A 27,107-nucleotide genomic window follows, 5' to 3' on the forward strand; every position below is an offset into this window, starting at 1 on the left:
CCGTCATAAGGTGCCATTGTATAAAATGCCCTCTGCTTCCTTACCACACGCAATTATACCGACGAAATGTGAACTGGAACATTGCAGGGCTTACTTGGAGCCACTTGTGAGCCTACCTAACCACTATAGTTCCCACGGCGAATGGGATCGTTCGCGTATGTTTTATCAACAATCTTCTTACGGTGAGAATGCTATTGAGTGGAGACCTTCGAAACCACCCGATTGTAATCAGACGCCTCTTGTCGCGTCCAGTTACGACATCGTGGCAAAGTATACAAGATAAACCTGAGCCAACACAAACATCCGGTCCCCATCCGGACACCCGTCCAAAGCGGCGTGAGAATTTACTTTTCCAACCCGCCTCAGGCAGGTATATCTTAGTCAATACGGAAGGCAACTCCGTCAAGTGGTTAGCATAATCGAGCTATAAGTCCGCAGGACGCGCCAGATGCCTCAAGTTTAAGCGATGACTTCACCATTCGACGGCGGTCGGTGAAAGTGCATAATTTACGAGGTCGTAAATGAATGCGGTCGCATGCGTCTGCGCGCGCGCGTGCGGTGTTTAAACCTGGATTGCTTGCAGCGTGCCTGCATGATCCTCCAGGTCGCGCGGTTGGAGGGAGGGAGGGAGGGGGGAAATGGGAGTGGGGAGGAACGGAGCTCGCGGTAGAGGCACCGGCGTCGCCTCGGGTCAGGTTCTTTACGACCGTTCGAACTTGCGCGCCGTGAAGAGACGAGGATGGCGATAAGCTCGTCCCCTCTTCTCCGCAGACCCCGTCTTCGCGTTCCTCGAGCTCGGCGACTTGCGAGTGAGGAAACGGAGCGCCCATTTTCCGTTTGGGCCATACACTGTGCCCAGAATCTCCTCTCAAGAAAATTCTCTCTCTCTATAACTGCATGACTTGGCTATTTCAGGTTTACTTTGCAGTAAAAAGGACACGAGCCATCGGAATTCTGCTTACATTTAAAGATCGAAAGATGCTCAGAGGTTTTGCTCCGAATTGCATGCTCCTTTTTTTTAGCTCCACACTGAAGGCTTCAGTTTCTGTACGGCAAGACCGAACCTCTGAACCCATTATGGTTGCGTCTACTTCTTTCTATCGTTTCTGTGACCAGTTATAGGGTTTGAGGCGCAAAAACAAACGGTGTCCCCTTTGCAATGCTCTTTTCGGCGAGAAAAATCCACTTCAGGTGATTCAACTGAAAGGGAGGTATAGGGAAAGAAATAGTGCGAATCAAACAAAGTGGCCGGGAACAGATAAAACACAGGCCATAAGGCACAGCCAACTAACTTAATACACAAAAACACATGCGCTATACTATATGGAGTCGCTCTCCCTGTTACCGCTGGGAGGCCGGTCGATGAAATCGGATGCGTTCTGATGTCGAGTGTATACCATTAATGCATTCAACGAATTCTCACCGTAGCAGATGGAAACTACAGCCTTGACACAAATTAAAAACTGACACCGACCACGATCGTTTGTAAAACGAAAAAATACGTTTCGGCTCCCGTACGGGAGCCTTGTTCACAATCTTTTTTTTTATTTGTTTTCGAAACGTCTTTTTTAGTTTTATAAACTCTCGTGGTCGGTGTCAGTTTTAATTGGTGTCAAGCGTTTCTCCGAACAGACGGGCTTCTGTCCAACTATCGATTTCATAAACTTCAGCCTTGAACAAGGTCCCTTGAAAGATATTAGGGCTAAGAACCATTGTATTGCAGGTAGAGATGCATACAGGTAGGGATGTAAAGGTATAGGGGAAGTACAGGTACAGGACGTAGAGGTAGGGGGCGTAAGGTAGAGGTAGAGAATGTAACTATTTATTGCAGAGCTCGGGCATAGAGGGTGGTGTGGTGAACTGACAATTACAGAAGCGCTCTACACGAGTACAGGACTGGACACCCAGATACAGAGGATGCATGAGGAAAGCGCACAGACACAATTGTTAAAGAGATCATAATTAATCAACCTGGCTGGCTGAATCCTTGACATTCTCGCGCTAATTAAGAACTTATGGGTGAGCTGCCGGTCTTTCTGTCGACTGCCGCCAACTCGCAAAGGGAAAGCATGAAGAATGTTCTGATGATGGACTCCCCTTGACCCTGTCCGTTGTTCTGTAGCTTGTTGATAAGCCAGCTTGTTCTGGTAGGTTAATCTCATATTCGTGCAGTTGCGCTTACTCTTTTACTTTCGGAAACTCGGTTTCGGGATTTGATCAATGCTGCTCCTTTTAAAGAAGATAGTTTTTCTTGGCCTGCGAAAATTTTGATCCGTCTGCCTGTCTGTCTCTCGATTCGGTCGCTCGCCCAGGAGCTGATAGAACGACCGAACAAGAAGTTTATACACGTGAAAAACCATGCCAAACTACTAAAGCTGGTGACATGAGGCAGTATAGCCCACTTTTAGCGAACCCGGCTTTAACGAAATCCCGATTATAGCGAACAAAGCTTCGTTTCCCGTCATGATATGTATGCATAGATTTTGTGTCTAGATATAGCGAAAAACGGATGTAACGAACTGATTTAAGCGGGCTGGACTACATATCAACAATGTTAAGCAAAAAAAATGCATATTTCAGGCATCATAAGTGTACTGACACTAACAGGTTTCTTTTAATTGAATGTAAACATTGACTTTGTTTTTGAGACAGCAACGAAAAAACACGTTAAACGGGAACGGTTAATGTCAAAGAAAGGAACGATGTAAAAAAAATTTCAGGCTCCAAGCCCAACACCAACGAAAGGCTCTAACAGCTGGCGCGCTATCTGTGCGAACACCGGAAAAATTGAATTGAATATCACTGGCATATCGTTAGGCATATCGCTGTATGCTGTAATTGTACAAATGCCTACGTGCTATGGTATTGCTCGAGGCTTGCAGCATTATAAATAAATAAATAAAAATAAATAAATAAATAAATAAATAAATAAATAAATAAATAAATAAATAAATAAATAAATAAATAAATAAATAAATAAATAAATAAATAAATAAATAAATAAATAAATAAATAAATAAATAAATAAATAAATAAATAAATAAATAAAAAATGCACACCAAGCGCCCTTTGAGCAAAGCCGCGCTTCACTGATTAGAGTTGTGTTCCACCAATGAAACAACACGCACAGCGGAAGCCGGCACACCATAACAGGAAAGATCTAGCGAGCCTGACATTTTCTCACAGTTCCGATATCTTTCTTCCGGCCTCCAAAATACGCCTCATCGTACAACATTCTTCCGAAACGATCTTTAGACTCCCGCGACAACTTTTCACCCCTATCGAAAGAGTTCACCTCAACAACCACGCATTCTTCTCGGCAGAGCACCGACCAAGTCGAACTCCATTATTTCACCTCCCACAGACGCGCGGTCAAGTACGAAACAAAGAACAGTCAACATTGTGTGTTCGACGTGATAAACTGTTCGCGGTGAAACCTCGGATAGCTTCAGCTGCGCGTATGCTTTTAAACAGCCGCCGCTGCCTCGGCACGTATCGGATTCGTCCACGTAGCAGCACCCAGCGCGATGCGAAACGCGACAAGAGGGGCGGTGGTGGCGGCGGCGTACTTGAAAGCCCGTGTTCGCGCGGTCACGGCTCAGTGCAGCAGCGTCGCCCAGCTCCTCGGTCGAGACCGCGATCCGACGGGCGTTTCCTGCCGCTAACGAAGGCCGCATGCCAACCGAGACCCGCGCGCGTGTGTATATATATCGGAGGCCGCACGCTGCGTGTGTGTGCCCTATCGATAGACATCGCGACCACCAACCAGCACTCGCCGGTTTTGAAACAGGCAGCTTTGCAAAGAGTTAACTGGCAGCCCGTGCGAACCGTGCGTCGCTACAACGGTAGGCGCCCGAAACCACACTATACGGTAGGGCATTGCGACGCTTAAGGAGCAATCGGGCGGAAGGGGAAACAATGGGTGTTTGGTGAAAGTGGATGCGACGCCGATTGTAAGCGCTCTGCGCTAACGCTTGGGTCAAGGACACCTTGCAGGAACGGGGAGAGTAAAAAAAAAAAAAAAACTGTGGTTGATTCCTCTGTCATAGGAATCGGTAAAACACGAAAGTGAAATGTGCAGCGAAATCTGCAGCTCAGCATGGTTTACGGGTCAGCGGCTGTATTGTGGGTGTGCTTGGTATACCATAAATAACGTACTCTTTATGCTAAAGGTAGCTTCCCCGCAAGAACTCCCTGTGTACAGGATTGTACCCTTTACAGGCCGCTTGGTTGGTTGTACTGGCGTGATTTCCGTTACGGATATAACGTCAGTGAAATCTTCGTGTATGCAGGAATAAAACACTTTCGTGTTAAATTTACCAACCATTCCTAAAGTAAGTTGAGAGAAGCGTGAGACATGAAAGTGCATCCAACCTTCGCTGAAAGTGCGCCCAATCGATCGTCAAACTTTCAAAGCATCAAATCGCAAACAAAGAACGGACCCATGCGATGATCTTTCGCGCACTAAGTAAACGCTTCTACAAACGATCTAAAAGCATACCGATACGTGGTTTATGAGGTAAACGTATACTTTTGTATTCTTTCTTAATGACCGATGCGTGCATTGTCTTATCTAGAACCGTCTTTTTTTTGTTTTCAATTTTCAAGCAACCGTCTTGACACAATGGAATCTCCGTATCGCGCACACGCCGTGCCGTCCAGAAATCTTATCAGAGCTTTTCGGTAGACCAACTGGTCTATGGGGCAATGCATTAGTTTTTTTGGCAGGGCAACATCAGTCCCACTAAGAAAGCTTTCGCTTAAAAAAACCCTTCTAATTGGAGCGCCACAAAGCCCTCACCCTTACCTTAATACCAAGCTTTTTATATGAGCAATGGGGAGCAGCTGACCAGCTATGACCACTCGAACCAGCGCAGATAAATGGGAAGAGAGCCAGGACAGACATACAGCCAGCACCCGAAGTAAAGACGAACTCAATCGGGTTGGCGACCATAGTGTCATGCCCTTGCTTAAGATGCGTAAACGGCTTACAAATAAATTTAATGGTTTACCAGCTCGGATTCGTCGTATAGCCCACTCCGTAAACGTATCGCACCAGGCCACCGCTCTCCTCGGGTGATGCACTGTTTATAACGGAGTGGCTAAAGCACGTGAACGCACGTAAGTATCAGCTTCGGTGCGGTACACTTCCGGGTCAGCAGGTCAGGGATTTAGGCCTAGCAATATTGCAGGATTCGATGTTTTAGATGGCCTCAGCGAAAGTTCTGGCCGCACTCGCGTCAGAAGTCCCACCACAACAAATTTATCCCCCTGCTTGCACTCTCTGGGGGACTGCTCTGTTTAGAAGCGTTGCAAAATAATTGGAGGAAAAATTCAACTATACGACTCTGTCGAAACGCAACGATGGGAGAACGTGGAGCTTCAAAAATTCAAGTCCAATTCTTATCGTGGCGGTTTGCTGCACTAGTGCTTTGCTGATACGGCATCCCATGGCTTTCCTTAGCTTTCGACTATCGTCGTGGTTATAGGGAGAAATGCACTTTCTGTATAATTTTCCAAATCCGTGCTCCCCTCTCCAATTCCAACTGCTTCAACGGTGCCGAAGTGCCGCATTCGGGTAGACATCGGTTTCATAACGCGAGGTACTCAGTTTCGATTCCGACCTCGGGAAGCGTTTTAATTTTTCTTCCCTTCACCCATGCACAATCATCCTCATCGTCAGAGAAAGCTGGTTTACTGCACTGCGTTTTGGGTGGACTGCAGACGACAGCAGTGATTGATTGATTGTAGGGTTTAACGTGCCGACGCAACGCAGGCGATGAGGCGCGAAGTAGTGGAGGGCTCCGGATTAATTTTGACCGCGTGGGGATCTTTAACGTGCGCTGAAATCTCGCACACACGGGCGTTTTTGCTTTTCGCCTCCATCGAAAAGCGGCCGCCGCGGCCGGGAATCGAACCCGCGACCTCGTGCTCAGAAGCACAACGCCTTAGCCACTGAGCCGCCGCGGCGGGTCAGACGACAGCAGTGAGAGGCTGAAAGGTTCGCTTTAACACGCGGCAATATCATTTGGCTCCAAAAATATCGTCTGGGCCGCGTGGCATCACGGAGAGAGAGAGAGAGAGAGAGAGAGAGAGAGAGAGAGAGAGAGAGAGAGAGAGAGACTAATGGGGGAGGGTATGAAATGGTCCTCGTTGCCTCTGAGGGCTTGTCGCTTGCACTCGGCTTCTCTGGCGGCAAATTCTGGGTCCTGAAGCATGCACTCGGCGTCTTGGGAGAACTGCTGGGTCCTGCCTACAGCCTGACGTATGCGCTAGCCCTCAAATGACGTCGACCCCCTTCCCCTTTGGAGAGCAGCTGTAAACCTAATCTTTACCAGAACCCATGGGGGTGGGGTTCTCATTCTTCACTGTCGCCTTATCATCCATCAGGCGGTATTGATGCTTGTTTTGTGGTTTTTTTTTTTTCATTACACGAATACTGAACTCACTGTGCTGCACGCCTGATTAGCTTGACTCATGCGCTCGGTGTCTTGGGCGAGAACTGCTGGGTCCTGCCTGGGCTTTTTGTTTACGATACGAAATTTTTAGACCAACGAGAGGCTAAAAGCGCTGTAAAAGATTGTCCGCCATATTGCTCACCTGGAATACCTTGGCTCAACGGAAACTACATTCGAGGATCTTAACCTAGTCAAAGCCGGACATTCTATTTGTCTATATATTTATTTATTTTTATTTTTTTATGCGTGCTGTAATCCCTACTGGTACTTTTTACAGGAAAAGGCACCGCCAAAAAACGCATGTCAAAGCAATATTTTTTTTTTTACAATAGTGAACGAAGCACAACAAAAATTGCAACGAAGCACAGTGTTTGCAGCAACAAAGGAATTATACCATAAAAGGGAAAAAAGATCAGTGGCATAGAAAAGATAGCACTTGCTCAAAAAGATACCCCAATCACACACACTTATGCACATAAATAGTGTAACAATGGTAATCCTAATATCAAGCCAGGACAGCGATTTCAGCAAGAACAGTGAACTTGTCTATATGTTGCTTGTTTAGTAATGGTGTGATCTACTATATTCCAATCTCTGGTGGCGCCGGAAAAAAAAAAAGAGGAAAAGCAGAACGTGTAAGTATTACAAGAGTATATATATCTTCAAGTGCACATGTGCGCGCGTGTTTATGTCGTGTAGGACGGGTTTTATTGGATCGAATGTAATTATCGGAGTTTATCTTTAACGCACATGTAATAGAGTAAATACAAGAGCTTCAAACAGTTCAGTTTAACACGCTTTTCAAGTTCGCTATGGTCTGCACGCTGCAACATGCCCGTCGTAGAGTTATAACGCCTGTACCGGTTAAAGATAGGCGCATGACCTTATCTTGCACGCTTTGTAAAATCCCGAGCCATCTCCACTAACGTGAAACCTGGGGAAGGGCGAAGCAGGCAGTGAATGAGTGTATTGTTGGTGCCTTGGCGTTTTTGCCAACGGAGGTGATTCCTTTGGGGGGTAGAGGCATACAGCTTTGTGTAAACGTCTCTTCTCTTTGAAGCACGAAACTCTCTAGCGCAAGGCGTAAATGGGTGTCCGGGTGTTTTTTTTTAGTACGCGTTACGAAACGTTCCAGCGCGAGGCGTAAACGAGGTTCCAGGTGTTTTGGTACCGTGACTACATGAGACGACGATTACGACGACGACGACGACGACAGGAGACGCCAACCGCCCAAGCCCCTAGGGGATTCGCCCCTAATAAAGCAATGTTCACCTTTGAACCCGGGAATCAGACTGCACTTGCGTACTTCCGAATAGAGCGTATGAAAGTTGTATAAGCGAGAAGCTTTGTTTCGTACGTGGCGAATTCTTTTAAAGTACGCTTCAAAAAGAAAAGCTTTCTTTAAGCTTTAAATACTCCACATATGCAGTCCAGCCAAGATTAGAAGACATTGTTACACCGAATAATTCATATTTATTGACTTATTTAAGAACCAAGTCATTTGACGAGAAAATTTTCATTTTTCTCTTTTCCGTGTCATGGTCATAAAACGGTTTTTCAATGTTTATTTGCTTTTTCCAGTCGCGGCACCACTGCGCTCCTTTATTAATCGCTTTTTTGAGGTTCAGCTGATCATATCTGTTTTTAATTTCCTTATGCGGTCATCTGCAAATTGCCGGATTTTTACATTAATAAATAACAGAAACAATAATGGAGCTAGGACACTGCCTTGAGGCACACCAAAGGTAACTTGTACAATGTCAGAGGCATAGTCGCCATACTGGACATATTGGTACCAGTCAGACAAGCAATTACGAATCCAGCGAATGACGGTAGCATCACCGAATACACTGATCAGTTTAGAAATAAGTTTTATATGTAACACGTAATCGAACGCCTCAGAAGAGTCCAGAAATATAACATCAGTTTGTGACTGTTCGTTTATGGCCCTCGAAGATCATGTATAGTTTCAGTGAGCTGAGTGATAGTCGATAGTTTCCTTCTGAAGCGATGCTGGTTATGATTAGGCGGGCTATTTGTTTGAGCGGATTTGATGAGAAATTTTAAAATGATGCGCTGAAAAATTTTCGAACATGTTCAAGTGAGGGAGATAGGCTTGTAATTTGAATGGTATGATGCATCTCCTGATTTATGTATTTCGATTATTTAAGCTATATTCCATTCTTTAGGAATGTCACCTTCCCGGAGTAATTTAGCATAAAGAAGGTGAAGGTATTTACTGAAAGGCTCTCCGTATAAAACTCTTGGGAATTTCTTCTAGGTCAGTACTTTTGATTTATTCTGAGATTTAACGCGCGACACTACACAGCCGATGAGGCGCGCCGTAATACAGGGATCCGGATTAATTTTGACCACTTGGAGATATTTAACGTGGGCCGAAATCTCGACACACGGGCGTTTTCGCTTTTCGCCTCCATCAGAATAGTGGGCACCGCGGTCGGGAATCGAACCCGCGTCCTTGGGCCCAGCAGCAGAACGCCTTAGCCACTGAGCCAACCCGGCGGGTGGCCACAACTTTTCTTCTAATCTAAATTTAGTAGTAAGTATATAAAACCAGATCCAACAATAGACAGCGTTCCTAACAGGTAATGGTCACCCTCCGTTGAAGAGGGCTTGGTTTTACCATTATCGAGGGTGACGACAGTTCGGAAGCAATTATTGAACTCGTTTGCGTTTTGCTTCGCGTAAAGTCGGACGGCTGGGAATCACGGTTTTGCGCAGTGTGCATGTACTGGTAAAACTTTGCGGAAGCACTCTTGACAAAATTAATCTACGTGACACTTGAAAAATGTTTCTTAGAATCTCGAATCTTATTTTTAAAGCGAAGCTTTACTGTTCTCACTGATGTCGTTGTCCGCCAATACGCCCTGCAGGAAAGTCAACTTTCTGTGACGATGATGACGAATGATCGTGGGTGAAGCGAAAAAAAAAAAACCGCTTCCCGTGGCCGGAATGGAACGTGGGTCACTCAGAGCGTTATGAAGCCGGCATCTATCCGATTGGTCCGTTTAGACGTGGTCGAGGCTAACGCGTGCAAGCAGCAGGTACAGATTCTCGCCGTGCACACCGAACACAAACGCTAGGCCTATTCAGTGCCCACCCGAGAGTGGCTGTGGGTATTCTAAAAAAGTGGTGCGTACTTTCACAGTAACACTCCTGATGCCCCCAACCCGTTCGTCGCGGCGCCTTTTTAACACCCACAGCCTTCAGCGCTTACGTGGCACCACAAATTCCTTTAACAAATCTTTTCTTACCGGCTGCAATTGAGGCTTGGAATGCCCTACCCGACGCAATTGTAAATGAGCGCGATTCGCAGAAATTTCGGCAGCAATTAACCAATTTTTTCCGCACTTAATCAGACTTATTCTATTTTTATTCGTTGTTCAATCGCTTATAGAACCAACACTATGTACCTAATTCACTGAAATGCTTATCTTCAAACTTTCTTTGTATAGCAATTACCGCTTAACAAGTGGAAATATGTCCTTTGTATGTTTATGTGCCAATACCGCCTAAAATGTAAAAAAAATGTGCTTTTTGTGCTTCTGTGTGTCAATCGTGTGTTGTATAACCATGTTTTATGAACCTCCTTACTGATCTTGCCCCTCCCCCCTTATGTAATACCCCGAAAGGGGCCTTTAAGGGAAAAATTCCCCCGCATTTCCCCGAGGGGGAGAATGTGAAAGTGCGAATGCACGGTTGTCGGCCCGCTTGCGGCGCTTGCGCTCGGCCCCCGCAGCCCACCGCCTCGCCGCCTTCTCTTCCATCTCTTCCATCGGGTTTGTAGTATCACGTGTACACCACGCAGTTATCAAGCCGCTATAACGCCGCTGAGTCGCCAACGCACGCCGCTGACGACGTAGTTTGAATGCGTTAAAGATATAAGGCGCGTCACTAACACTGATATCACCGTCGCGTCCGTGGCTTGGTCGGTAGAGCGTCGCGCTGCGGCCGCAAAGTCCTCGGATCGAAACCTGGCGCCGGATGCTGTTTCTTTTTTAAATATAGAGGAGCACTGAAAACGCCGCCGCCGCCGCCGCCGCCGGCGGCGGCGGTGGATGGTTTGGGGTCGCTTATAAAGTGCTTTCGCACTTAAAATAAATGATGATGATGATGACTCACAGTTTGAGATTGGCAAATCAAAGAATGCATCACGACAAAGCTTCGCATTGAGTCGTCGTTTGACCGAGGGGTGTATGATTTTTTAAACGCGACGTCTTTAACCTTATTGCGCCCGCGGTAATCAGAAATGGAACGAGACTCCTTGGATTTTCTTAGTCGCTCGATTGTGAGCTTTATGTGAATTTTCTTCTCGAGTGATCCATCCATGGTCTGTGTGTTCTTGTGTTTTTTTCATTGAGTCTGTGAACTACGAATTTTACGTTTATTTTAGTTTAGCTCCAATTGCTACACAAGTTTTTTTTCGCGGCCATGGTCTCCCCAAAAACCCAGAGTAAACATATCTTGTGCGCGAAATAACCACGTCTGGTTCCTAACAATTTAAACTTTCTAAATAATTATAAGTTACAGACACTGCAGCACATTAGGCGATACATCCTCAATGAACGTAAACATTTATAACTTGCAACCTTAAAGAGTTTAGGAAATATGTTTGTATGAAACAACTGTGTTTATGCCATAGTTGGCTAACAACGATCCCTTATTTATTGTGCATTGACTGCTACGCGGTGTTTCAGCGTTAATTTTACTTGCTGCCGATCATTAGCATTTGTGTAATTTCTTTTGGAGAAGTGGATACGAAATTTCTCGTGTGCTTGTTGAACGTTCAATTTTGTATTCGCATGTAGTTTGTTGCAAATTGTATATTTAAAAATTTTAGGTCACTTCCTTTTTGCGTGTGTGATTTGAAAATGCGTATTGTGAACATTTGCTCACGAAGGCACCGCTTTGTTACGGGTTCACGAGCATATAAGCCTTGTCAAACTGTCTTGGGAGAGCTATTTTTTTCCAGGAACCCCTTATTTTTCTAAAAACAAAATGGATTGAATTAAACGAAAGATAGGAGTCCCCATGATTGCATGCATAGTATGCGCGGTTGGTAAGGTAGAGTCGGGGCGTGTAGTTTTTTTATTTTTTTATTTTTGTGTGTGTGTGTGGGGGGGGGGGGGTGAGGGAGAAGGGAGGTTTTATCTCGGTCATTCCACGTTGGTGCCCCGCACTTATTTAGCTGACGTGGCCGTAAATTGTGTGGTCTTTGTGCGCTTTCAGTAAGCGGTGCGTTCAAACCGTTATGTCACCCTTCTTGCTGTATAGCGGAATCTATACATGTATGAGTATTTACAGAACAATTTGTGAGCTACAGAAGAAAACCAGTACCAAAATGTTAAGCTCAACAAAGGTAGATACTTCTGCTCACTGGAATAGCGCAGAAGTAGTGCGCTCACCAATCGTGAAGATCTGAAGCACTTCGTGCATATGAATGTCCTATGCCTTAATTCGACCTTTCTTAATCGAAATAACTGATAGCATGGGTTAAAATCTTGCCCAAGGCAGGTAAGTACCGGTATTTTCTGCTTTTGTTGTCATTAAATACGAACCGATAAGGCCCACCCCATTTTTTATCCTGCTGTCAAGTGCTTTGTGAAAACTTACGGCCTTACAAGCTATCCTGGTGAAGATATAGCAGGTTTTGGTTCATTCTACGTATATATCTCCGCGACCACAGAGGATAAATTGCACTAATCGCTGCAATTACCCATTCAAGCAGGTATTATTGTAACCTACAAGCAATTGCGGCAATATATCCCTTAGTGATTGTTGGGAAGAACTGTAGAATACTTGAAGCTCTTGAACGGGCTTCGTGCCTCGCGCCCTTACCCTTATCTTGAAGAGTTGACAGTGGATTCTTATTAACCTTCGCGAAATGCCTGTTTGTTCCGAAGAACTAATTTTTTGTGAACTGTATCTGCTTTCCCACAACGGTGTGAGCTGATGACCGTTGTAGACGATGACAACACTTTTCAAATGTGGCGCCCACTGAAATAATCTTCGTGCCAGAAGTGGCGCGACTGCCAGCAACAGCGCATGCGCCAGGGATCGATGTGACCTTTCCTTCCCGGCCAGGATTGATAAAGATATTGTAGAAGTACCTACAAGTGGGTAAATTGCGGAAAAGCTCGATAATACAAAAATTGAGCAGCACCGCTTACATGAAGACGGAGAATTTATTTACATATAGCATGCCATTTTTTCTGCATAATCTGCGGTCAGTCCCATTCGAGTTGGCATTGAGTGTTGTCGGAGTGCCGTTTGCGCATATATAGCCCTGCCTCTTCAGAGTAAAAGTACCTCATAATTTCTTCCTCCTCTTTATTTAACGGTATACCCACGCATCCGCTTCGGTTACACGAACACCAAAGAGGCAAATGCATTGAAGGCTCAATTTATGGACTGACGTGACAGTGATTTTTCATATCGGCTTCAGAAGTCGGCCGCATCGAGCTCATGTTAAAAGAAAATTATGCTGTTTCCGGTTAGTGGCCATATAATTCCATTTTTTTTTCGACCATCTCATCTTGGAATGGGTTGTCCTTGCATTCCGTGTATGCAAAACAACACAAAAGACGTCTCCTACGTGCATGCGTGACAAATAAACACCCGGTTGCGTATCCATTCCCGCCCTCACAAACACCACGGCTTCGCATTTGCACATCCAAGATAGGGCGAGATACTGTAGTAAAATAGTGGAGACTATGTAGCACTGATTGTTTCCCGGAAAAGAGACTTCTTTTTTAAGCGATCTTATCCCAACATACGTCGGATGACAATCTCATCGATGCAGTGAGAACCGTATACGTTCTGCAGCACACCTATATGAATACATGAATACGTATAAAGCACATACGAAATATTCAAACGGGGAGGAAACGTACGACGTAGCTCGTTTACGATTGAAGCTTAGCGAACTCAAATCTGTTGAGGGAGCAGATCTTCACGGGCCAGCGAGCACGAGAATGTGCAGCTGAAGTTCAGCTAGCCTTACCGGATGCATATAGCTGAAAAAAAGGAAGGGGACGAGTCATTATACTTGCAGCATATTATGTATACGGACTCGCCATTCATACACGAATGTCGTGCAATGCGGCGAAACACCGGGCCGAATGCACACACACACACACACTTACACGACTACCCCTCGCGTAAGTTTAGCATTTTTATTTTAGTGCGTTACTCACCTGTACGCGGGGCGGCTTTCAATTGCACGACGGGCTCCGGCAGCGACGCTAACGACGTCGAACACGCGAGCGCCGCTATTGTGTAACGACGCGGCGACGTGATTGGTCGGGAACGGCGTAGAGATGGCGCCTCGCCGCCATTGGACGGCGGAGGCCGGTCACGGAAGGCGACTTCGGCGTTCCGTCAAATGTTTTGATTGGACCCCACCTCGTCTCTGTCTGTATACACAGGGAGCGATGAAAGAGTCGGGAGGGGACAGCGTGTCACGGTGCGTGCGTTTGTTTGGCAGGAAAGCCCGCAGGACGGAACGGGCTTATATAGCGCACGCGTACGTTTCCCCGTGCGTGGTTGTATACCGTGTCGCAGTTGAGAATAAGAAGCCTCGGAAAATGGGCGCTGCGCGAGTGAAGTCCAGCGTGGCTAATGGAAGCGCTTGGTGGGGCAGAAATAATAATGTTATAGAGGTATCCCGGGTCATTCGAAGTCCTTTTGCATGCATGAAAAAATCCGTCAGCGCGTGAACCGTTTCCCGCTTGCACGAGAAAAAAAATCTGGGCTTGGGTGCAGTATTGTCGGTTCGTTTTGCAGCTACTTCATGCGAGAGGTTGTGGGGTTGTGGCTTTGCATTTCCTCCGTAACAGTGTCGGGAAACTTTGTACACCTAGGATAAAAACATAGATAGTCATAGTCGGCTGCTTTCATTACCATAACGAAGACACTTCGACGTCGAAGAAGCAATTTGAAAAAAAAAAAAAACCACCTCGGGAATTGCTTTTGGAGTTGCTTCAAACAAACGGGCACGCTCACCCGCCCGCATATATACACGCACGCACATACACTAACGCTAACACGCAGAAATGCACTCTAACGACTTTTAATGGGGTAATCGTCGCGTGTTAAAAGAAAAAAAAAACTCAGCTTGGGATCGAATCCATAACCGTAAAGTGTCAAGGTTGTCTTTAGCAAGTGCGTTTTAGTTGCTTGCAGATGTGAAGTGCACGAAGCAGTCGGCATGCCAACCTGTTGTTTGAACGCTAGTTGGTTCTATATGAGTACGGTGCTATCATATTTCCGCCTTGGACGGCGCGTGTTGAGTACAACGGAGGGAACGAGAGATAGATAGTGGATAGAGATAGATAGAGAGATAGATAGTAGATAGATATAGATAGATAGATGGATAGAGAGAGAGAGAGAGAGAGAGAGAGAGAGAGAGAGAGAGAGAGAGAGAGAGAGAGAGAGAGAGAGAGAGAGAGAGATGATTACGGAAGCTTGCCCAAGCTCTAACCGTGTGTCTTACGTATAAACAAAGCGGAAATGACCGCAAGCATAGCCTGCAGCCACAGAGGTGTGAGCAAGGTGAGAAGCAAGGAAAAGGCAAGCAGCGTCTCAATACAATCGCCAAGAGACGTTGAGGCCCGTATATGTATACCCTATAACACGCGCTCTCGCCAAGCCCTTTAGCGGCTCGCGCGTGAGCTCATTTTTCTCAACCTCTTCTAATGCGCAACGGACCCGGAATGAATAAGACTAACTAAAATATTTAGACAGGTGCACGGTGGAAGGGGGCGAACTACAAAGGCGCACCGCGATGGCGTGAAAACAATACAATCTCCGCGCGCGTCCAGCCGACGCAACCACCGTAAGAGCGCCCAGCGCAAATGAGAAAAGAGAAATGAAGAATAAATGAAGAAAACACGGGCAAAAACAACGCAAGTTTCCCGTGGCAAGCAACTGGAAATAAAGAAAGGAATATGTAAAGAAAGAAATAAAAAAAAAGCGAGCGCGCTGTTTGAGGTGCGCGCGGCGTAGCAAAGGCGTTTCCGCGTGCGTGCGTGCGCGCAAGGAGTGGGCGCGCAGTGCGGAGGAGCCTCCTTATCAGGCGCACCATGCCTCGGGGCGAGGTGATAAATGATCGCCTTATCGGCTCCCGCCCGCCCCAAACGCAGTATGTATTCGGCCGCCGCCGCCGCTTCGCTTGCAGCCGGCCTCTCGCGCCCTGCACGCGCGCTGGTGGCCGTTTTCTGCCCCTCCGCCCGCCCCGAGGAAGAAGAGCGGCCGTCCGCGCGCAGAATCCATGTATAAGCGACGAGGCGGCCCGGAGCTTTGTGCAGTTTGCGCAAGGATGGGTCACGAACACGCGCCGAAGAGAGGTGCGTGCGCTCGGGGCTCGCTGCGAGCGTACGCGAAAATCTGGATCAGCCTCGCGGAGATCGCAGTCTTTGGCGGGAAGGATGCCCAGCAGAACGACAACACTGTACGTGGGTATACGCTGTTTCGAGTGCGGGAAAACCTGCTTTGAAAGTGGACAAATGACGCGAGTTCAAAGTTTGAGGGTTTAAAGCACCGATTCGACACGTGGTCTATAAGACGCACCGTAGGGGACGACTCTGGATTTGTTTTGGCTCGCCTGGGGATCTTTAGCGTGCGCCGACATCTCGATACGTGGGTGTTTTCGTGTTTCGTCTTCATCTGAAAAGCGGCCGCTGGGGCCGGGAATCGAACCCGCGTCCTTGCATGGGCTCAACAGCACAACGCCGAGCCACTGTGCCACAGCGGCGGGTGGACAAATGACACAAGAGATGGTTATTTTCTCTATGCCTTGCGCTGGGTTAACGAATTGCTGGTTTATAGTTGAGGCGGCTTCGCGCTACAAGCTACTCCGTGCATGCAGTGAACCACTGTTGTAAAGAAATAGGTTTATCCGCAGTCTCGCCTTACTCGAAGTTCTTCGCAGTCTGAATAGGCAGTGCTCAACTCCCCTTTCAGCGAATTGTTGGTTATAACAAATAAAGACTCCAGTACCGAGCATCTTGTTATAACGACAGTTCATCACTTCGAAGCACCAGACAATCTTCGATTTCGGCGACAGGACTACTCAAAAATAAGTGCGTGTCTATCGAGGCATCATACCTTCCCGAAGAGAAAGCCCCCCATTGACCTGTGGTGGTGGCCATGCAATGGCATAATGTGTTCTAAATCCCACCTCAAAGCATTTATATTATCCGGAGGTGCTAACTTTCCTGATGAAAAGACAATAAGAGGTCTCTGAATATTCTATAGCGAAATCTTCAAATAAAAGCGACGCGATGCCGCGGTGTTGTCGCAAACGATTCGGAAAGGCGTCGAAGGAGGAGATCAGAATTTGACGCCATGAAAATTACTGCAGCTGGAGGAATCGTTGACCAGCAGTGAACCGTTCTGTTGAACACATGTGGTTTCGTATAACGGTCGTTTGAACTGCTTGTGTTAAGCTATATATTTAATTCGAAGTGATTCGCAGCATACTTGTGTTCGCAGTGGACGCCGGTAGCTCGTGACGAATATCCGCGACCTGACTTTGCCCATATATATACTTAAGAGAATTCTGATTAGCGCCGAACAGTTCCCTCTTATTAAGGAATCATAGAAAGCGGGGAAACAGCACATAGTTAGTCTCTATTTCTTATTCTACGATAGGTGGGTGCTAGACCCAGGACACCACAGTCAGTTATCAAACTGCAGGCAGTCTTAGTCCAACAAATTCATTTAAAAAGAACTATCTGATTAGATGAGAGACTATAGGGACACCAATTCATTCCCCGACATTTGCTTGAAAAAAAAAAAAATCCACCGGAACTCTCAGATATGGTCAATGTATAGAACCCCTTGTGATATAGACAAGTGTGTTGATTCTTAAAAGAAAAAGAAAAGGGTTCAGAACACTGCCTTGTGGCACGCCATGATGCAGAAGTTGTGAGTCGTAATAGCGATGAATGACGATGCTGCTACAAGCGCATATTTACCAAAGAATCGAGGATGAAGCTTTTCCCTTAATCCACAGCATTCGAATCTACCGCTGTCATGACTCTATGATTTATGTGATCAGACACAATCTCGACTCGCCAAAAACCTCTATTTGCAAGCGAAATTAAAGCTTTTTCATTTTCTTGTTCAAGTAATTCAAATTCCTTATCCAGGCCTCTGCATAAACCGCATAAAATAGGTTTTCGTTACGCAATGCCTGTTGGGGAAGCACAACTACCCCGTACAAAGTGGGTTTAACACGTCAGATAACTTGGAGATTCTTACTTCGTGATTCAACATGGCTGTTTTCAACACGAGGCATAGCGGCAACGTTCTAGCGAGGGTTTATCGTTTGGAGGTTATGTTTTGGAGTCAGCAAAACAACTTGGAAGGACTGTAAAGGGCACTGATATTGTCGAGAGAAGTAGTACTTGATTGATTATATAGTTACGGTAACTCTTCGATCGTGGCACACGTATTCCCACACCGACTTCAGAAAAAGTGACGAATACTACGACAAAAACAGTGGTAACGTGCATGCATAAATTGTGTTTTGGGCCTTAATTGGTTGGCATGCCGTAAGGCATTTGCCGTGATATTTTCTCACTTGGAAGCCTCGTTGAAAGGAAAGAGAATCTCTGTAAAGACTAACACGAGAGAGGAGCTTTTGAAGGGAGTTTGTGTTCCACCCACACACATGCATGCACTATACAAACATGAAAATAAAGTTAAAAGGGTGCTAGAGCGCTAAAATTCTGCGCTATTTTTTACTGTTTCGTCATCACGCACAAAAACGTTTAGGTATTTACATGTATATTGATAAAGAATAACTACCGCTGCTGAGGTGAATAAACTTGCTCAAATTTTCTTGGGCTAGCCGAATGAATAATATTCGCTTGGCGTTTAGGCGACCATGAGAGCCGTCATACTTTTTTTTTTTTCTAGTGGAAACCAATTTGTGTAAAATGTGAGCCCGGCGCTGGCCACCATTGCATTCAAGACTCCAAATTATCGTAGCTTCATTACAAGTGCCAAAATGCGCCATCTACGAATTCAAAAATTTCCTTGAAGTTGTAGGCGACCTTATTGCACGTATACGAAAACTGAAAAATATACCACCTTTGCATTATTTTTGACGTTGTAATAATAATAAATTTGGAGCACGCTGCATGTCATCGTTTCCTATTTCGATACAACGGGGGTTTATCGAACACAGGAACAATACCTGACAATCTCGCGCAGGATTTTAACGTGTTCGGTTTGTTCATTTGGCGCACGCATAAGACCAACTGATTAACTGGTGCTGAATATTAATTTAAAAGAAAACATTAATCAATCCATCGGAAGGTTGCCAGGCCTGAGTCACTTTGCATGAAAAAAAAAAGTGTATATTTTAACGCACTGTTAACATTACCTACTTCCAATCATATCTGGTTTGCAGAGATCCTGGCAGCTTGCAGGCATCGACTTCAAGTAAAATGGACTTTCATCTTTCACGGCCACGCGCGGCCATCATAAAAGCGTGTTAGGTATACTTTAAAAGCCGTCGTGCGTAAAACCTTCATGCAATAGTTTTTTCTCGCGTTAATTTTTGTGAATTCGTCGGAGCAAAATCCATCGGTGCGGCTGAGTGGGCTTACGTGCTTCGAATACGACCTTGCTTTGAATGGGAAAGAAATGTGGGTTGCCCTGCACGATTCGCATCAAAGATGTGTTGTTATGCTGCATCATGCGTGTGTCTAGCTTCGCTTTCCCTTTTTCGTCTCCAGCCGTTACCAGACCGCAGATAATCCGTAAATCCACGCTAAGAATCTCTATTTCGGTATCCTCACAAAACCAGCATTACCCACATGTATTAAAGCAGTAAACTATCGTCGGGGAAGCCATAATGCTTTCACATGTAAAGCAAGTAAGTAGACCTAAGAGCTGCGGGGAAAGTTTTTGTTGAAGGCGCGTTGAATTTTGTTATTATTCGTTGCTCACAACATCGCGTTTTTCGCGTCATGCCATGGGCGCAAACGCGTTCGCATTAAAAGTCGCATGACGTAAGCACAACTTGTACGCCGAAAAATATCATTTGCGTACTCAAGAGTGGCGCTGAAGTCATCTTGTCAGTAATTTCTTTGCGTAACACATGCGTTGTAGAAGTGCATTTGCTCCGCTCTTTAAACGTCCGTCTAAAATAACTCATTTTTCCTTCGCATAGCCCTATTGCGGAAACATGCGCGTTCGTTCTAGCTCGTGATTGCGAGGTTCTAGAGCTCAAGCACATCACCGCGTGAAAACAAAAATAACAACAATAAACAGCGCCCACGCAATGAAAGATGGACGTGATTCAGGCTATGCGCAACAATAAGATAAATAAAACTGCAGGGAAAAAGGTACCAGGGGTGGAGTTTTTTCTTTACAAAAAAAAAAAACTCAGAAGAAAATAGAAACAGTTCAAGAAATTTCCGGAATGAAAAGCAGCACGCTGCGCGCAGCATCTTCTTCGGAAACGATTCGCGCCGACGCAACACTCGAGTCGCTCGTCTTTTCTTTCCGCACGCCCTGCCTTCTCGCTCCGACAAACAAAAGATGGCGGAGCGCGGGGGGAAACGGCATTACTCGCATCTTTTTGGTTTCGTCTTACTCGACCGGCGAAGTCGTTCTCGATTTGCCTCTTGGCGGCGTTCGTTCTCTTTCTGCACTCGCGCGTTTTCATTTCCCCTTTACTCTTTTTTTGCTGCTCCGCTCCCCTTCGTTTCTCTCAGAGGCAGCGTCTCAGCTTTCCGCGGTGGCTGTTTTTTTGATCCGCGTCGACGATAATGAGAGAATGCCCGCCGAGCGCGAATAAATTGCGCCACCGCCGCCCGCCCAAGGACTATAAACGCCGCAGAACTCTTCCCTACTTCTTATACCGCCGTTGCTTCTCTTTCCGCTCACCGGCATATACAAATAAACACCCAGAACGACGCATTCGTTGCCGGTAAAACAGCCGCGCACAGCCGTTGCCGCGGAACTTTGTGCCATGTGTGTAGCGCTAACCACGCCCTGGAGGCGTGGCTACTTAAGGAGGCGCGGCTTCATTGCGCCAATGGTGGCGCGCGTTGTAGCGCAGCGCCCCGTGGCGGCGCCTTTGCGAAACACAATTAGAACGCGCAGACGACGCTCCCCCGCCGCGCGCCGTCTGCTATCGCTGCCGGCTCCGCTCGCCTCCAGCCAAGCCAAGCCAAAGCCGGCGACAACCATCAGCGTAGTGGAGGCTGTCGCTATCGGCGTTCGCTGCTTCGCTCCTCTGTGTTCCCGTCCGGTCGTGACCCGTGTTCTCCGTTGCTGATTAGGAACAGACTTGATAAATACTACCCCTCACACCCTCCCTTCCGCCCATGAAAAGAAAATGAGCAAATAAGAGAGGAGGAAAAGAGAAAGGAATTGGCAAGGGAGAACATTCGGAGATGCCCTTGTCGGAGTTTGCTGTTGGTGCTAATGACCGAATGCTGAATCAGCCACTGTTCCCACGACGCGTGGAGTGAGCGCTTCGGATCTCTTCTTCTCGTCCTGGGTCAAGGTCAGTGGAGACACAATCTCTGCATGTGCGCGGACGGTGACGCGCAGATAATGCGCGCGGTCTTTATCTCTCCTCTCAACGCCTGCCCCGTTTTAACACGCCCACCGCGTGCGTATCTCTACGTGTACCTTATTATGTTATTCCAGCGCTATTAAAAGAATCATTCGACCCTCTCCGCGCGGAGAAGGTTTGTCCTCTCAGTTTATCGAAGAGATAAACCGAGTTCCTGCTGATAAATGTGTCATCCCACTTTAAACTTACCGCGATTTCCTTTTCCACACAACCATGCGTGCTTCTTTACGTTGTAACAGGGACGAATTTTCGTCTATCGGCGCTTAATCGTCTTGTCGGTAGGCTCGCGGTGAAACATTGGCCGCGAAGCATACTTGTAAGCCGAGATGCCTTATTTAGCATTTTCACCCGTATACCAAGAAGGTAATAAAGGCTACTTGGTACATTTGTATACTTTTCTTCCTGAAAGGAGCACCCATTTTTGATCACAAGGCACCGTGAACATAGCAAGTAGCAAAGCAGCAGCTCTTCTACTCGCTACAACGAGTCGTGTCATTTACAGGGGCCATAGAGACAAGATACGAATTTGGTTCATTTTAAAATACTAGTATGTCGGAATAAAATTTGGGACTCGTGTTCTCAACCCCAGCAGCACAATGTTTGAGCCACTGCACCGCAGGGGCAGGTCCGAATATTTTCAGGTACTGAACACTTCAACAACATAACGGTTCAACAACCCGGCGTATTGCGCATGCGATCCAGTGTATACCACAATATAGGCTAGGTATCCAAAAATGGGCGCTTTAACTGCTTTCGCGACCCCAGTGATCCCCTCTGAGCTTTATCTGTTGTTGCTATTCACACGTTTATAGATCACATCCTACCGCTACAGAAAAAAAGGTAATTTCCTGAAAGTAAGCTTCGCCTAATAGCGCTGCCGTACTAAGGAAAAGCCGGGGCAAAAGAAAATACTGATAATTCCTTTTTATATATGCGGATAATGCGGTATAGAATAGGCGGCTATTACAAACGGTTTTTGCTAAGCGCGTGGACTCCTCTGTTCTCAACATCAGCTCGTCAAATGGTGTCCTCGCATGGAGACTTTTCTTATTAGCGCGTTGCTTTTTCTCACGCTTCATTGCAATATTCCTCGATTTTGTGAATGGAGACGTCAATGAGCAACATGGGTGCATCAAGTTCAGTTTTCTTTTTGCTTTGGGAGAGGCAGGCAGTAGAAATTTTCATAGGAAACTTTCTTTGAACTTTTAACGAGTCAATGATTAGCTTGCGGTTTCTTGTATTGCGGCTGAGTTGTGTGTTAAAAACTGCGGGGGGATGTCGGTTTGTCAGCTAATTCATTTGCCTTTTCGGCATCCCCCGAAGACAACCGCTGCCGTGATGTTTGCTATGTGTTCATTATGATATATACTCGGTAACTTCTCCTCCGTAATTTTTTTTTTTTTTGCGTTGTCTGCAATAAAACGTTCACCTTCACAAGCAGGACTGTTCATGTCCATTGGACGCCGAAAGGGACCACATCCCTTCACCATGAGCAAGACCAGCGGGAACTACCGAATAACTCGCGTCGCGATAACGTTTCATCGCCGTCGAACCGTTAGGAGGCTCGGAGGAATTATTCTGCATATCCCGGAGTTTGTGCCTACGGCTCGTTGCAGACGAACTCCGCTTGAAATGAGTCAGTGCAGAATTAGTTCCCCGTTAGCTTTCTTAAAATCAGTAGACCGTTGGCTCGAGTGGAACTGAAGGATCAATTGGAAGCAGATCAAGCACTTTTATCCAAACCCATCCCAGGAGACCAGCAATGAAGCAACGCCAGTCATGTTCGGACACGGCTGGATTTCGTGTCTGTGTGCGTGTGCACTCGTGTCACTCTCTTGTGACGCCAAAAATCAGGCAATAAGAAGTTGATGCGAGCCTAGTATCCGCGAGGTCCCTTCGACTCTGGCATGGGCGATTGATCTGTTAACGTGCCGATTAATCTATTAATGATTTATTCGCGATTAATTTTTTAATAGGTTAACCGGTTGAAGTCGCGTAAGCAAAATGAAACAATTAAAGGTGCTCAGGTGGGTCGAGGGACATATTCGTTTTAAGTAACGAGCCTAAATTCACACCATAACACGGTGCAAGTATTCTCAGCGATGATAGGGATTAAAACCGATAGATGATAGCCAAGAGAGAGCGTAAAATGGCAACACCTAACGAAAATATACACGACACAAAAAAACGGCGCCACTCACAGCGCTTTACGGTTGTTTCAACTAACTATGTGATTTAATCGGTGCTTCCTGCAATTACGGTGAGTGCCGATGCGCCTGATTCCACCCGCATCAGTGCCATGATGATGATCCACTTACTTCATCTGGAATGTCTGTGAATATGTCGAGAGCCGTGGCCTACATGACTTATAAATAAATGATCTCTAGCTCTTCAAGGAGACCTCCATCTGGACTGATAACCTCCCGTTGCCATTCATCCACCGCCGACCAAATCCCTTCCATAAAAGCTTGCGACAACAACAAGGCCGAGGAGCATATTGTTATTACTTTATTATTATTGTAATATTGTAATCAGTATTAGAGTATTTTTCCATGTTTCTTCGCAAACCAACGCAACCGATTAATCGACCAATTAACCGATTGAAGCCTGCCGATTAATCGGATTACAATTTTTAACCGACGCCCACATACCTTCGACAGTTCTTCACTTAAACACCTCTTTAGGCAATATGTATAGTGTGTCCACTTGCAATTTACTCTATGGGACACCTTGAAGGTAGCGCACTTAAACACGGACACTATAGCGAAAGAAACGACAAACCACAGCGCTAGTGTCCGTGTTTAAGTAGCGCACTTAAACACGGACACTAGGGAAAAAAAACGAAAAACTACAGCGCTAGTGTCCGTGTTTAAGTAGCGCACTTAAACACGGACACCAGCGAAAGAAACGACAAACCACAGCGCTAGTGTCCGTGTTTAAGTAGCGCACTTAAACACGGACATTAGCGAAAGAAACGAAAAACTACAGCGCTAGTGTCCGTGTTTAAGTAGCGCACTTAAACACGGACACTAGGGAAAGAAACGACAAACCACAGCGCTAGTGTCCGTGTTTAAGTGCGCTACCTTCAAGATGTCCCATATGCATTACCAACTAGCCCAGTTGTCACTTCTACAATCTACTCATTCCCCAGCGCAATAAACATGAAGCTTGGAACACGCGTTATCAAGTAAGAAAATACGTCATCAAATCCACTGGTACGCGCTTGTTTGAGTCTTCGTGGTAACAGCCCTTCGCAACACGGCGGGACCGTGGTCTTAGTCATCGGAGGAATGAAGAGTGCGTAATGTGATGTGGAATCACAGTTTCCACTCGGCTGTGCTGTGGTTTCTAGGAAGTTCCCGTTCATACATTTCGGCTTTGCCGCGAAGAAACGGAAGTCCTGGGACACCACACCCACCTTGCTTGTCTCGTCGTGCCTCACATACTGTCTCCGCTTCGGACCATGTGTCTGGTACCGCTCCTGTCTCTGATATCGCTCCTGTTTCTGCTACAACTTCCTCTGTTTGCCGCTTCTCTTGCTGAGGCTGCCGCTCCCACTTCTGCTACTGGATATGCGATTACTACCTCTACTAAATCCTGCATCCGCACTATACCGCCCTTATCTCTGCGACCACTTCGCTTCGCCAAAGGGTGCTGATTGTTTGCGCCTTAAGATAAGCTCCCCGTGGTCCATCTGTTTATCGCGTAAGGGGGGTTGGGCGATTGATCGATTAACCTTCCGATTAATCGAACAGTTGTTTGGCCCCGATTGATTTTTAACCGGTTAATCGGCTGAAGTCATGTGAACAAAACGAACGAAGAATGTCATGCTAAAATTCTGCGCAAGCATGTCGTGGATCAAACGGGTGCTCAAGTAACCCACCTTAAGTCACAACAGGAAACGGTGCAACTATGATCCGAGATTATAGTGATGAAAGCTGTAAGGTGATAGCCAAGACAGATAGGAAAAAGACTATTCGTAATATAAATATACACGGCGCAAAGCACTGCGAGCGGGCAGTCACACCGCTTTAGCGTTGCAGACTAACTCTGGACTAAGTAACCCGCGATTACTCTCTGTCCCCAGCGCTTACGGCAAATGCATGTGATCCTGATTCAATAAACTGCGCAAATGACGAATGCAATGATAAGCGTCCCGGCCACACCAGCGTCATGACGAGGACCTGGTTACCTCACCTGGAAAGTGTGTGACCAGGCCTAGAAGCATACGGATATTTTTTGTTGTATATTATTATTATCAGTATTATTAAAAAAATTTTTCACGTTCCTTCACAAACCAACTCAACCGATTAGTCGATCAATAATTCAGTTAAAGCCTGCCGATTAATCGGGTTAAATTTTTAATCGACGTTCAGCCCTACTCGTATACGCCAAAGAACGGCCAATTCTAGGCCACTGGCCTTCTCCGTCACGAACGTACAAGGCGATGAAAGTGCTCATGCGATTCCTCAAGATGACGGACTTGAACAACACAGCTTAAGAGACTGTAGACTGTAGGGACACGCACTGAAATCTATCATCTATAGTGTCCTAACGCTGCAGGCACACCTCTTTACGCTCTGTCCTTAGCTTTTCTCTTCCTTTTCTGTTTTCGTGCCAACGTTTCTTTCTTTGTTTTGTTTTCGCTTTCCCACGTGTAGGATAGCGAACTAGGCCACAGCCTGGTTAACATTCCTGCCTTTTATTTGCCCTTTCCCCCTCCTCATTCTTATAGGCACAAAGACAGCCTCAACTTTTTTTGCGCGAACGAAGGGGGAATAAAGCGAGGAAAACTGACTTCCCAAAACCTGCGTAAATACAGGCACTTGTCGTTCTTTTGTACACTGAAAAGAATCCACAACACAGATCACGGTCCTTCAAACTGCATACAGAGTACTTACGGGGTATGTAATTTGTAGTATGTACGTTGTATGTGCGTTATATGTGGTATGTACGTAGTATGTAGGTACGTTGTTGTACCTGACGAAGGCAAGTCTCTTTGCTGAAACGTTGGCAAGAATCGTGGTTTCTACCTTGTTCGAAGTTTTCTTTTCTTGTGTTCTCTACCATCTTCCAAGTTTTATTGCTCCCTGGATTACATTGTTGTATATATGTACGTTATATGTACGTTGTACGTAGTATGTACATTGTATGTAGCAGATAATACTACATACGGAGCACATACAGAGTACAGAAATACATACAGAGGACGATACGATGAAATCAACTGATCACCTCCCTGTATACCGGGACACCTCTACTGTGGCATCGAGAGCAATTTGGGACTTCATTTTCACACCACACACAGAGCACGAGCGTTCAATTAGGGCAGACTCGTCCCGGCTGTTCCCGAGCTCAATTATTCCGATTTCGCTCGCTCGCTCCGACGACGACCCCGTCACGACGCTAATGATCACCATTCAGTATCGCGGAAGCCGGAATGAGCGCGAGCCTATTCCGTGTTCGGAATGGACTCTCGCAAATGACACCATAGACTTTAATGACGCCGCCCATGAAGGAATAATGCGCCTCGCCGATACACGACAAAGGAAACTTGGAAGGGACATTTTTGGCGGGAAATAGTTCACTCAGTTTGATGAGAGTACTCATTCGGAGCTGTCGAAGGAAAAGCGACAAGGCCGACGGGAGAACCAAGCATGATGGACGAAGGCGATGCGGGGAAGGGGGGGGACCTCAATTTGGCGCCCAACGGGGAATTCATTATCTCTCCTTGGCCGAGAGGAGTGTATACGGTTGTGTGGACTGAATGAAGGCCTCCTCCTGCGAAGTCACATCATTTGCGACGGATGCTCGGAATTGACGAGGGACAATCGGGACATTCCTCACACTCAGGCTCTTCGAACTCATTTGCTTCTTCGACAACTTTTTGACCTTCTCTATTTTAGCTGTCGTTGGTGTGTTATCCTGGTACGTGTTAGTCATGCATGTAAGCAGTCTGGGTCAACGATTCTTGCTGATGAATTGATAAACTTTTTTATGCCACCGACGTTATACACATGAATGGT

The 27,107-nt window shown here is 46.3% G+C and overlaps 1 protein-coding gene across 5 annotated transcripts in view; it reads left to right on the forward strand.

The window, feature by feature from the left end:
- LOC144153871 (GATA-binding factor 2-like) overlaps nucleotides 1-27,107 on the forward strand; it is a 357,267-nt gene that overhangs the window by 44,604 nt on the left and 285,556 nt on the right. The window contains exon 1 of one of the 5 annotated variants that reach the window (XM_077685607.1): nucleotides 20,632-21,009. The exons of the other annotated variants lie outside the window; for them this stretch is intronic. The gene's annotated coding sequence lies outside the window, so the exon portion shown is untranslated. Of the gene's footprint in view, nucleotides 1-20,631; nucleotides 21,010-27,107 lie in introns of those variants that run through there. 5 annotated transcript variants of the gene reach the window in all.

The sequence above is a fragment of the Haemaphysalis longicornis genome, unplaced genomic scaffold, assembly GCF_048455015.1.
Source record: "Haemaphysalis longicornis isolate Haplotype H1 unplaced genomic scaffold, Haemaphysalis longicornis Haplotype H1 scaffold_9, whole genome shotgun sequence".
NCBI lineage: Eukaryota > Metazoa > Arthropoda > Arachnida > Ixodida > Ixodidae > Haemaphysalis > Haemaphysalis longicornis.